The sequence below is a fragment of the Eriocheir sinensis genome, unplaced genomic scaffold (genome assembly GCF_024679095.1).
Source record: "Eriocheir sinensis breed Jianghai 21 unplaced genomic scaffold, ASM2467909v1 Scaffold1177, whole genome shotgun sequence".
NCBI classification, from domain to species: domain Eukaryota; kingdom Metazoa; phylum Arthropoda; class Malacostraca; order Decapoda; family Varunidae; genus Eriocheir; species Eriocheir sinensis.
Window position 1 is genome coordinate 70,001 of NW_026110493.1, and position 10,000 is coordinate 80,000.

A 10,000-nucleotide genomic window follows, 5' to 3' on the forward strand; every position below is an offset into this window, starting at 1 on the left:
GCGTGCGTACATGCGTGCGTGCGTGTGTGCGTGCGTACATGTGTATGTGCGTGCGTGCGTGCATGCGTGCGTGTATGCGTGCGTGCGTGCGTGTGTGCGTGCATGCGTGCGTACGTGCGTGCGTGTGTGTGTTCGTGCATGCGACAGCCGTCCAGATCTAGACACTCTCTTTTTCCGCCCTAACTCCAAGCTAAACCGAACGTCCTGTGCTGCCTCAAGGTGGCAAGAGAGCAGCACCTCGCCGCCATGTTCCGCAGCATGTTTGACATTCTGCTGGACCTGGACGTCGCGGCAGGCGCCCCCGAGGCCTTGGGCACCAGCTTTGGGTTCCCCGCCATGCTCACCACCTTCCGCGGCCAGAACACCTTCTGCGACCTGCACAACCTTGCTCCCTGCGACACTGACAAACTGGCGGCCTTCGTGGCGCTGGCCCGGGACGTGCGACAGCTCCACGCCAACGGCTACGCCCATAACGACATCAAGGCCGACAATGTGGTGTTGCACCAAGGCGCCGACGGCCGCCGGCAGGTGTCCCTCATTGACTACGGCTTGGCCAAGACATTCGGCACATGACACCGCATCGCGCGCACGCACACGCACCGCACGCCCTGGATGGCCCCGGAGCTGCGGCACGGCGCGCCCTGCTCGCCCCCCGTGGACGTGTTCTCCCTCGGCTACGTCCAGAGGCGCGTCCTGGCCACGTGCCACACGCGCTACCCCGGCCTGGAGGTGCTGGCCGACAGCGCCATGGCAGCAGATCCGGCACAGCGGCCCTCGGTGGCCCAGATCATCAAGGCAGTCAAGATGTACGCGGGCGAGACATCCAGGAAGGCGGCCCTTGTCCGGCGTGTTCGCAAGGCCTTTTCCTGCCTCTTCCCGCGCCGCCGCCATTAGTAAGGCGGAAGACAAGGCAGGATTTCCTTTCCTAACGGATGAATGGTTTTACCAGTCCAGTTCTTCCCTTTGGAGGCAGTTACTCAACACCCACCAGGGGCTGAGGAATGCACTCCCATAAGGCGGAAGACAAGTCAGGATTTCCTTTCCTAACGGATGAAGAGTTTTACCAGTCTAGTTCTTCCCTTTGGAGGCAGTTACTCTACACCCACCAAGGAACACACGCCTTAGTGGATTTAACTTTCTATTTTATCATCTACTAATCCATTTACCTATATATTTATATTTGTACCCATTTATCAACATGGCTATCTTTTTATCTATGTACTTGTCTCTCTCTCTCTCTCTCTCTCTCTCTCTCTCTCTCTCTCTCTCTCTCTCTCTCTCTCTCTCTCTCTCTCTCTCTCTCTCTCTCTCTCTCTCTCTCTCTCTCTCTCTTCATTCACACCCGACCTCTGCTGAGAGAAGGACGTGACCTCGCCCCGCTGCGCTCCACAACCTCGCTTGCCCGCGATTCACACCTTGTCAGCCCTGTGTTTTCGTCGTGCTCTTGGGATTGCGTTTGCTTTCACGTGCGTTTGTGTGTTCTCGCTTGTGGACTTTGTGTGTTGCCTGTGATTTCCCGACACGTGTTTGGTGTGTGTTCGCTTGTGGTTTCTGCAAGTGTGTCTGCCTGTGATTGCCTCTGTGATTTGTGTTCCGGTGTTTTTGCGTGTGATCTGGCTGTTTCCGGGTGTTCTGCGTGGGTTTCAGAGTGATTCAAGTGTGTTGTGTTTCCGGTGTTTTTGCGTGTGATTTGACTGCGTGGGTTTCAGAGTGTTTTGAGTGTGCTGTTTTGTTTCCGGTGTTCTTGCGTGTGATTTGGCTGTTTTCAAGTGTTCTGCGTGGGTTTCAGAGTGTTTTGAGTGTGCTGTTGTGTTTCCGGTGTTTTTGCGAGTGACTTGAGGGTGTTTAGTCGTGCTTGTACTTGGGTTTCTGAGTGTTACGTGTGTTCCGAGTGTGTTGTTGTGTTCCCGAGTATTGCACGCGTGATTTGGGTGTGTCGACAACTCACCCTTTGAATTCACTGAGGATTCAATCTGGGCCTCCTCACTACACCCTCTTTAAATCCCCTAGAGGATTAATACTTCCTACACCCCTTTCCCTTACCTCACCTAAGCCCCCCCCCACCCTCGCTCACCTCACATCCCTTTTGCTCCTCCTCATCCCCTAGAGGATTAACCCTTCCTACTCCTCCCTCACCTCCATATATTTCTAAGCCCTCCCCCCCTCACTCACCTTACCTCACATACTATTTACCCATCCCTTCACCCACCTTACCTCGCCTCCTTCTTAACCCTTCTTGTTCTCACACACCTCACTCACCTCACATCCCTTCCTACTCCTCCTCTCTCCTACTTACCTCCCTTCCCAAACTCCCTCTCACTTACCTCACCTATTTCCTAACCCTCCTCGATCTCACACACCTCACTCACCGCCTCTCTTTCCCCCTCTTTACTCACCTCACCTCCCTTCCTACTCCTCTCTCTCACTTTTCCTCCATTACTAAACTACCTCTCACACACCTCACCCCCTTTCTTAATCCCCTTCACTCTGTTTTTTTATCTCTTTCATTTCAGCTAAGATGGCGCCTAAGAAGTGCAGTACTTGTAACGGTAGCTTTTCAGCTCACTTTTTTACAGGGCGTTCTGCTGTCTGTCGACTGTGTCTCTCCAGGCAGCATCTCGAGACAAGACTGCAAGAGCAGGAAGAGAAGATGGAAGAAGGCCAGAATAAAATAATATAGCTTTCTCTCACCAGGCAGCATCTCGAGACAAGACTGCAGGAGCAAGAAGATAAGATGGAAGGAGGTCAGAATAAAATAATAGAGCTTTCTCGCACTGTTGCCTCCTTGCAGGAATTCATCCAGGCTAACGTTGCTGTGGTGCCAAACCCTTCTCCAGCCGCCCCCTTGCCCTCAGCGGTACCGTCGACACCAGCGGACAACACCACGCAACGGGAGGATGCTAGTGGCACCGCCCATGATGGTTTCACCGTCGTGAATGGAGGAGCCAAACCAGCCAGACAAGCGATTTATCCTGTTCATTGCTTCAACAGGTTTGCCATTCTGGAGGAGGAGGACGAGCAGGAGAGCACCTTCCTGGTGGGTGACTCCATGATTCGCCTGCGGGTCGTTGAGTTCTGCGGCAGAGTTCTTCGTCGAAGACGGATCTATTGCTATCCTGGTGCTGGGATCGACGATATAACTGCTGCTCTTGAGGAGATCTCCTCCCAGGCTACTAATGATTCACTGTTTGTTATTCACACAGGTACGAACGACGTCACCACGACCCGGTCTGAGGAACTCCTGGAGAAGTACCGTAGGCTCATCCAGCAGTATAAGTCTAAATCCCCTAACATTTTGATTTCAGGAGTTCTACCACGGACTTGGGCGGAGAGCGACTTTTTCAGTAAGGCCTTCAGCCTAAACAACCGCTTACAGACTCTTTGTAGGGAGCTTGACGTGGAGTTCTTCAACGCATGGAACAATTTCTATGGACAAAGTGAGCTCTTCCACAGGGACGGATTGCACCTTTCTCCCATCGGGGCAGCCAGATTCGGAAGGCTCCTCAACGACGCAGTACGTGTCATCCGAGCAAAAAACGAGTCACAGCCACGTCCCCCCACTCCGCCCGTGTAAATAGACCCCGTGCATCGCAACAAACCCGTAACCGTGATCCCGCAAGTACCACCACCTCTATTACCAAGCCTCTTGATAACTTAAAAATCCTTAGTTTCAATGCGCGTTGCCTAAGAAACAAATTTGATGAACTGAGATGTCTTGCTCTAACAGAAAATTTTGACATAATTGCTATAACCGAAACATTTATCGACACCACAAATATTGATTTAAGTTCCGAATACAACATAGATGGCTACAGACTCTTCAACAAAGATCGTGTAAACCGTAGATGCGGTGGCGTCGCCCTTTATGTCAAAAGCTATTTGCAACCCACTGACAAAACACCGGGAAACAGTAACGTTGAACATTTGTGCGTGCGAGTAAACATTGCAAAAGTCAATTTAAATACATCTGTCACTACAGACCTCCCGGGCAATCAGTCGATGACGACCTAGAAATGTACAGCGTCTTAAGGCAGTCACTTAATAACAACGACTCACTGATATTAGGAGACTTTAACCTCCCCCATATCGACTGGGCGACACTGTCAGGTACAGAAGGCGAGTCACATAGAATGATCGAATTTCTAGAAGAAAATTATCTAAGCCAAATGGTTTCTGAGCCAACTCGACAAAATAATATACTCGATCTTGTTATAACGACCCAAGATAACCTAGTCAGTAGTGTCACGGTAGGAGAACACCTCGGTTCTTGCGATCATAAATTAGTGCGCGTCGACATTAGAGCTCAATCATCAGTGACTGAAAATAAAGTAAAGGTGCCCAATTTCAAAAGAGCTAACTTCGTAGAAATCCGGCAAAAACTAACAGAAATACAACTATCAGATGACGGCAACGTAGATGAAGCCTGGCTAAGCCTTAAAAATCACTTACTCACTCAGCAGAACACATTCGTCCCCTTGTGCGAGAAGCGAATTAACACTAATAAAAGCCCACCGTGGTTTAATAGCGAAATTAAACAATCAGTCAATGAGAGAAAATTGTTTTTCAGGTTAAAGAAAGAACAAAGCACGCCCAAGAACATTAGACTTTATAATGATGCCAGGCGACGAGTAAAAAGACTAGTAGGTCAGGCAAAGCGTAGATATGAAGAAAATATTGCAGCCAACTGTAAAAATAATCCGAAATCTTTCTTCAGTTACATAAACAACAGAAAGGCGATCAAAAGTGGTATTGGACCTTTAACAAACAGCGACGGTGCACTAGTGACTGACAGCCAACACATTGCAAACCTCTTAAACAATTACTTTTCCTCGGTGTTTAATACTAACAGTCTTCCTCTCGCTACCAACAACACCAGTACTATTGTAAATCTCGAGCATACATTGCCTAATTTTGAAATAACAACCTATGAAGTCCTTAAAGCTCTCCATTCACTTAAAACAAATAAAAGTCCCGGACCCGACAAAGTATATCCTATACTGCTTAAAGAAACAAAGAGCGAAATACTGTCCTCCCTCACACCCGTATTCAATATGTTGGAAAAAGGCTAACGTGACACCGATTTTTAAGAAAGGAGACAAAAAAATACCAGGTAACTACCGACCCATTAGTCTAACTTCAATTGTAGGTAAGCTACTCGAGAGCATAATTAGAGACAAAATTGTGAGTTACCTCGAAAGCCACTCATTAATTGGGGATTCACAACATGGCTTCCGTAACAAAAGATCCTGCCTGTCAAACCTACTGACCTTTTATAACGATCTCTTCTCAATTTATGACGTAACCAAATCAGTGGACGTAGTCTATCTTGATTTCCAGAAAGCGTTTGATAAAGTCCCACATCATAAATTACTTTATAAATTAAAGCAAATAGGCATTGACGGTCAAGTAAACCAATGGATCGCGAATTGGTTGAGCAACAGACAACAAAGAGTTGTGATTGACGGATTTAACTCAGAGTGGGCGCCGGTCACTAGTGGCGTCCCTCAGGGCTCGGTTCTTGGCCCAGTGCTCTTCATTATTTACATCAACGACGTGGATGTTGGACTCAATAATCGCATTAGTAAATTTGCAGACGACACAAAGATTGGTAACTCAGTTCTCACTGACGAAGACAGGCAAAGCCTCCAAGAGGATTTGCACAAAATTTCAGCTTGATCGGATAAATGGGAGATGCCCTTTAACGTGGACAAGTGCCAGGTCCTTCAAGTTGGAACAAAAAATAAGAAGTTCGACTACGAAATACGCGGCGTTAAACTCACAAGTGCTCAATGCGTTAAGGACCTGGGGATTAAAATCGCGTCAAACCTCAAATTCTGACATCAATGCATCGATGCAGCAAATATAGCGAACAGAATGTTGGGCTTCATTAAAAGAAACTTTTTATTCAAAAATAAAGATGTAATACTTCCGCTCCACAATAGTTTAGTCATACCCCACTTAGAATATGCGGTACAGAGTTGGTCTCCCCACCATGCAAAGGACATTGCTAAACTAGAAGGTGTTCAGCGTCGATCAACAAAAATGATCCCTTCCGTGCGCAACAAATCCTACGAAGAAAGGCTTTCCACCCTTAACATGTTCTCTCTTGAGAAACGTCGCCTCCGAGGAAAACTGATCGAATGTTTTAAAATACTTAATGGTTTCACGAATGTAGACAGAACAAAATTGTTTTATGATCGATGACACTTTGCGAACGAGGAACAATGGCACAAAACTCAAATGTAGACAAGTAAATTCAGACTGCACCAAATTTTCTTCACCAACGTTGTAGTGCGAGAATGGAATAAGCTCCCACCATCAGTGGTCGATAACACGATTAACTCCTTTAAAAACAGCTCGACCGTCACTTCCTTGAACTTATTAGTAAGTAGAAAAGCAACGTTTTGGAGCCATCTGATTAATGTACAAATCACTTAGATTTGCAAGAGACAGACCATCCTAATCTGGACATATGGGTCTGTGTGGTCTGATTTTCTATGTAACCATTCATGTAAATCTCTCTTCAGCTTGGTCCAACACCAGATGGGAGATACCCTTTAACATAGATAATGCCAGGTTCTTCTAATAGTACAAAAAATAAGAGGTTCGATTAAGAAATGAGTGGAGTTAAACTGAAAAGTGTTTAGTGTGCCAAGCGACCTGGGTGGCAAATCAGCGTCAAACTTCAAATTCTCACATTAATGCACTGACTTCACGCAGCAGAAAAAGTGAACAGAATGCCGTGCTTCATTGAGGGAAACTTCTCATTCAAGAATAAAAGATATAATACTTCCACAGTACAATCCGTTTGAATCGGGCGCTCACATTTCCTTCTGAATATGAGGTACAATTTTGGTCTCCTACCGACGGCAAATTACATTGCAAAATTATATGCAACGTAGAAGCAGCATAAAAGATGATCTCTTCCATTAGCGCAACAAAACCTTACGACGAAAGGCCCTGCTGTTCTCTCTGAGGAACGTCGCCGCCGAGGAAAACTGGATCGAATTTTCAAAATACTCAATGGTTTTATGAGTGTACAAATTCCAGAAATTGCTTTTGATTGATGACTCGTTCCGGACGAGAAATAATGGCACAAAACTTGAGTGTAACCAAATAAATTCAGACTCTGCACCCAAATTTTTCTTCACCAACGTTGTAGCGCGAGAATGGAATAAACCCCATGTTCAGTGGTCCAGTCGATTAATTCGTTTAGAAACAAGCTCGAGTGCTACTTTTCTTCTAACTTGATATTCACCAAAAGCAGAAATGTAAAGTCTTAGTGATATCTATTTGATTTCATTTAGGTTTAAGGACAGACCAGATCTCAGTCCTGGACCACTTAGGGTTCTGTGTGGTCTGAATTATCTATGTTAGGGGTTTTCACAAGCACTTCTAACACATTTGTCTGCGGTGCAGGCGAGCACCTGTTTTGAAGGAAGGAGGTAGATATGGAGGAAAAGGCAGAAGGCAATTCAAAGGAAGGAAGGAAAGGAAAGGGAAGAGAAGGAAGGGAAGGAAGGAAGGAAAGGAAGGAGGGGAAGAAATGAAACGAAAAGGATTGAAGGAAGGAAGGGAAAGAAAGGGAAGGGAAGGGAAGGGAAGGGAAGGGAAGGGAAGGGAAGGGAGGGGAAAGGAAGTGAACTGAAGGGAAGGGAAGGGAAAGGAAGAGAAGGGAAGGGAAAGATTAGTATGGGAAGAGGAGAAAACCAAAGGGAAGGAATGGGAACTAATGAAGGACTTAATGTTCTCTTAAAATAATAGACGGAGCTTAATTACTGACAAAATAAATAAACACGTGAAAAATACGTATTTCTTTACCATCCACGCTATATGAACATGGCACACCATACTGCTTGTTTTTTTTTTGTGTGTGTATTTTTCTCTCTCAGTGCAAAAGGTTTTGTTCTTGCTATTTTAATTAAGGTTCGCTTGGCTGCAAAGGGGGTGACTTCTACTCCCCATTTCTTGCAACAATAAAACACGACGAAAAAAATTATATTCGTGCTGCGGAAAGCTTCTGCAGCACACACAACATGATATTTAACTAATAATAATAATAATAATAATAATAATAATAATAATAATAATAATAATAATAATAATAATGATAATAATAATGATAATAAACGGTTTATTAAATGATAGCAGCTGTAAAGCTGAAAATATACACGTTACAAATACTACTGGAATATAATAGAAAAAAAATGTACACAATGAAAGGTTATGGGGGTCTGGGGTGGTGGGGGAGGTGAGGTGGTGGAAGGCAGTGCGCTGGTGCGGTGGGGGACGGTGTGGTTTTTCGGATGACGGGTCAGGTGTAAGCCCAAGGTCAACCCCAGGTCAACAAGGGTCAGGGGTGCAGGTAGAGGCGGTGTCGTAAATCACTCATCGCTTATGGGCTTATGACACCTCCGTTATTCTGTCCAGCCGGTGTGACAAGATAGAAGAGGTAACCACTGCAAGGCAGTAGGCGTGGGGAACATCTATATCGTTCTGGCACTTCGCCTTGTATGTTGAGCGGCGTGCTGATTGCCCCAACCACTTGAGTCACACCCTGAGTGACGGCCTCCAACACTGCACTGCACCTGAACCGAATTCTCCCAGCACCATGACGGTCAATTTTAGCGTGAAAATTTAAAGTACCTGCTGCGGGGCACCTGGGGCACCGGGGCGTTTGGTTGATGATGGTAAGGCCATACGTCGACGTCGCTAACCGGCAATTTCACCTCTTCAGTGTCTTCTCTACGGCACCACAAACGCACTACACACTCATTGTCTGTCACCTGTGATGTCGCTAAAAGTATCTTTATGCAGTGTTGACGATTTTTTGATGAAAAGGAGAGGGGATGGAGGGAAGGGGGAGGCCAATAAGGTGGCCTATGGCTGCTCCTTTCGGAGCATGCTGTGACCCACGATCTGACCTCGGTCAGGTCTGGGGGCCACAAGTGAGCCTTGGAATGTGTGTGTGTTTGTGTGTGTGTGTGTGTGTGTGTGTGTGTGTGGGAGTGTGTGTGTGTGTAAGTAAGTAATAAGTAAGTAATGTTTATTGCCATAATATATACACATTGATATATACATATATATATATAATTATAATTCTGGCAACGAATCTAGCCTGTCAAGCCGAAGCTTCCCGACAGACTGTATATTTATTACATTGTACTATTATTATCTTTCTAAAGGTTGCAGATAGCTCCCAACCATAAACCTAAATACAAATATACAATAAATAACAACATTAACTATAATACCAGATGAAGTTATAATAGTTATATCTAAAATGTTAACTATAATAACAACTACAACAGCATCAACAATAATAATAATAATAACAATAATAATAATAATAATAATAATAATAACAATAATAATAATAATAATAATAATAATAATAATAACAATAATAAAAATAATATGGACAATAGTACTATGCAATTCACTGATTAGATTTAATAATGTAAATTTGTGTTCATGTTTCAGGAATAAATTATAATTTTAACCGTGATTGTTTTGGATTGCAAATAAGTGTGTTTTACTGACTTTTAAATAGAGAGAAATTATTACTATTAAGGAGATTTTTATTTCTACTGGCAAAGAATTCCAAACTTGAGGTCCTGAGCATAAAATACTATTTCTGAAAAGAACTGTCCTGAACTGAGGAGAGATAAGATTTATATTGTTCCTGCGCGTATTATGCACTGTATTAATAACTTGAAAAGGATGAGTTCCATGCATCAGTGCGAGGTTTTATAAATAAATAATAGTAGAAAATAACAATGAATGTTTTAAAATTAAGAAATCTATGTGTGGAAAATACGTTATGTGTGGAATCAAACTTGTTCATGTAAAACATACACCTAAATATCTTATTTTGAGAAACCTGAAGATTTTAAGAAAGGAAGGCCACGTACACGCCCACACAGATACACAATAAATGAGATGCGGGTAACAAAGTGTATAATAAATACTGATAAGTTAGCTTCTTGTGTAAGGCTAT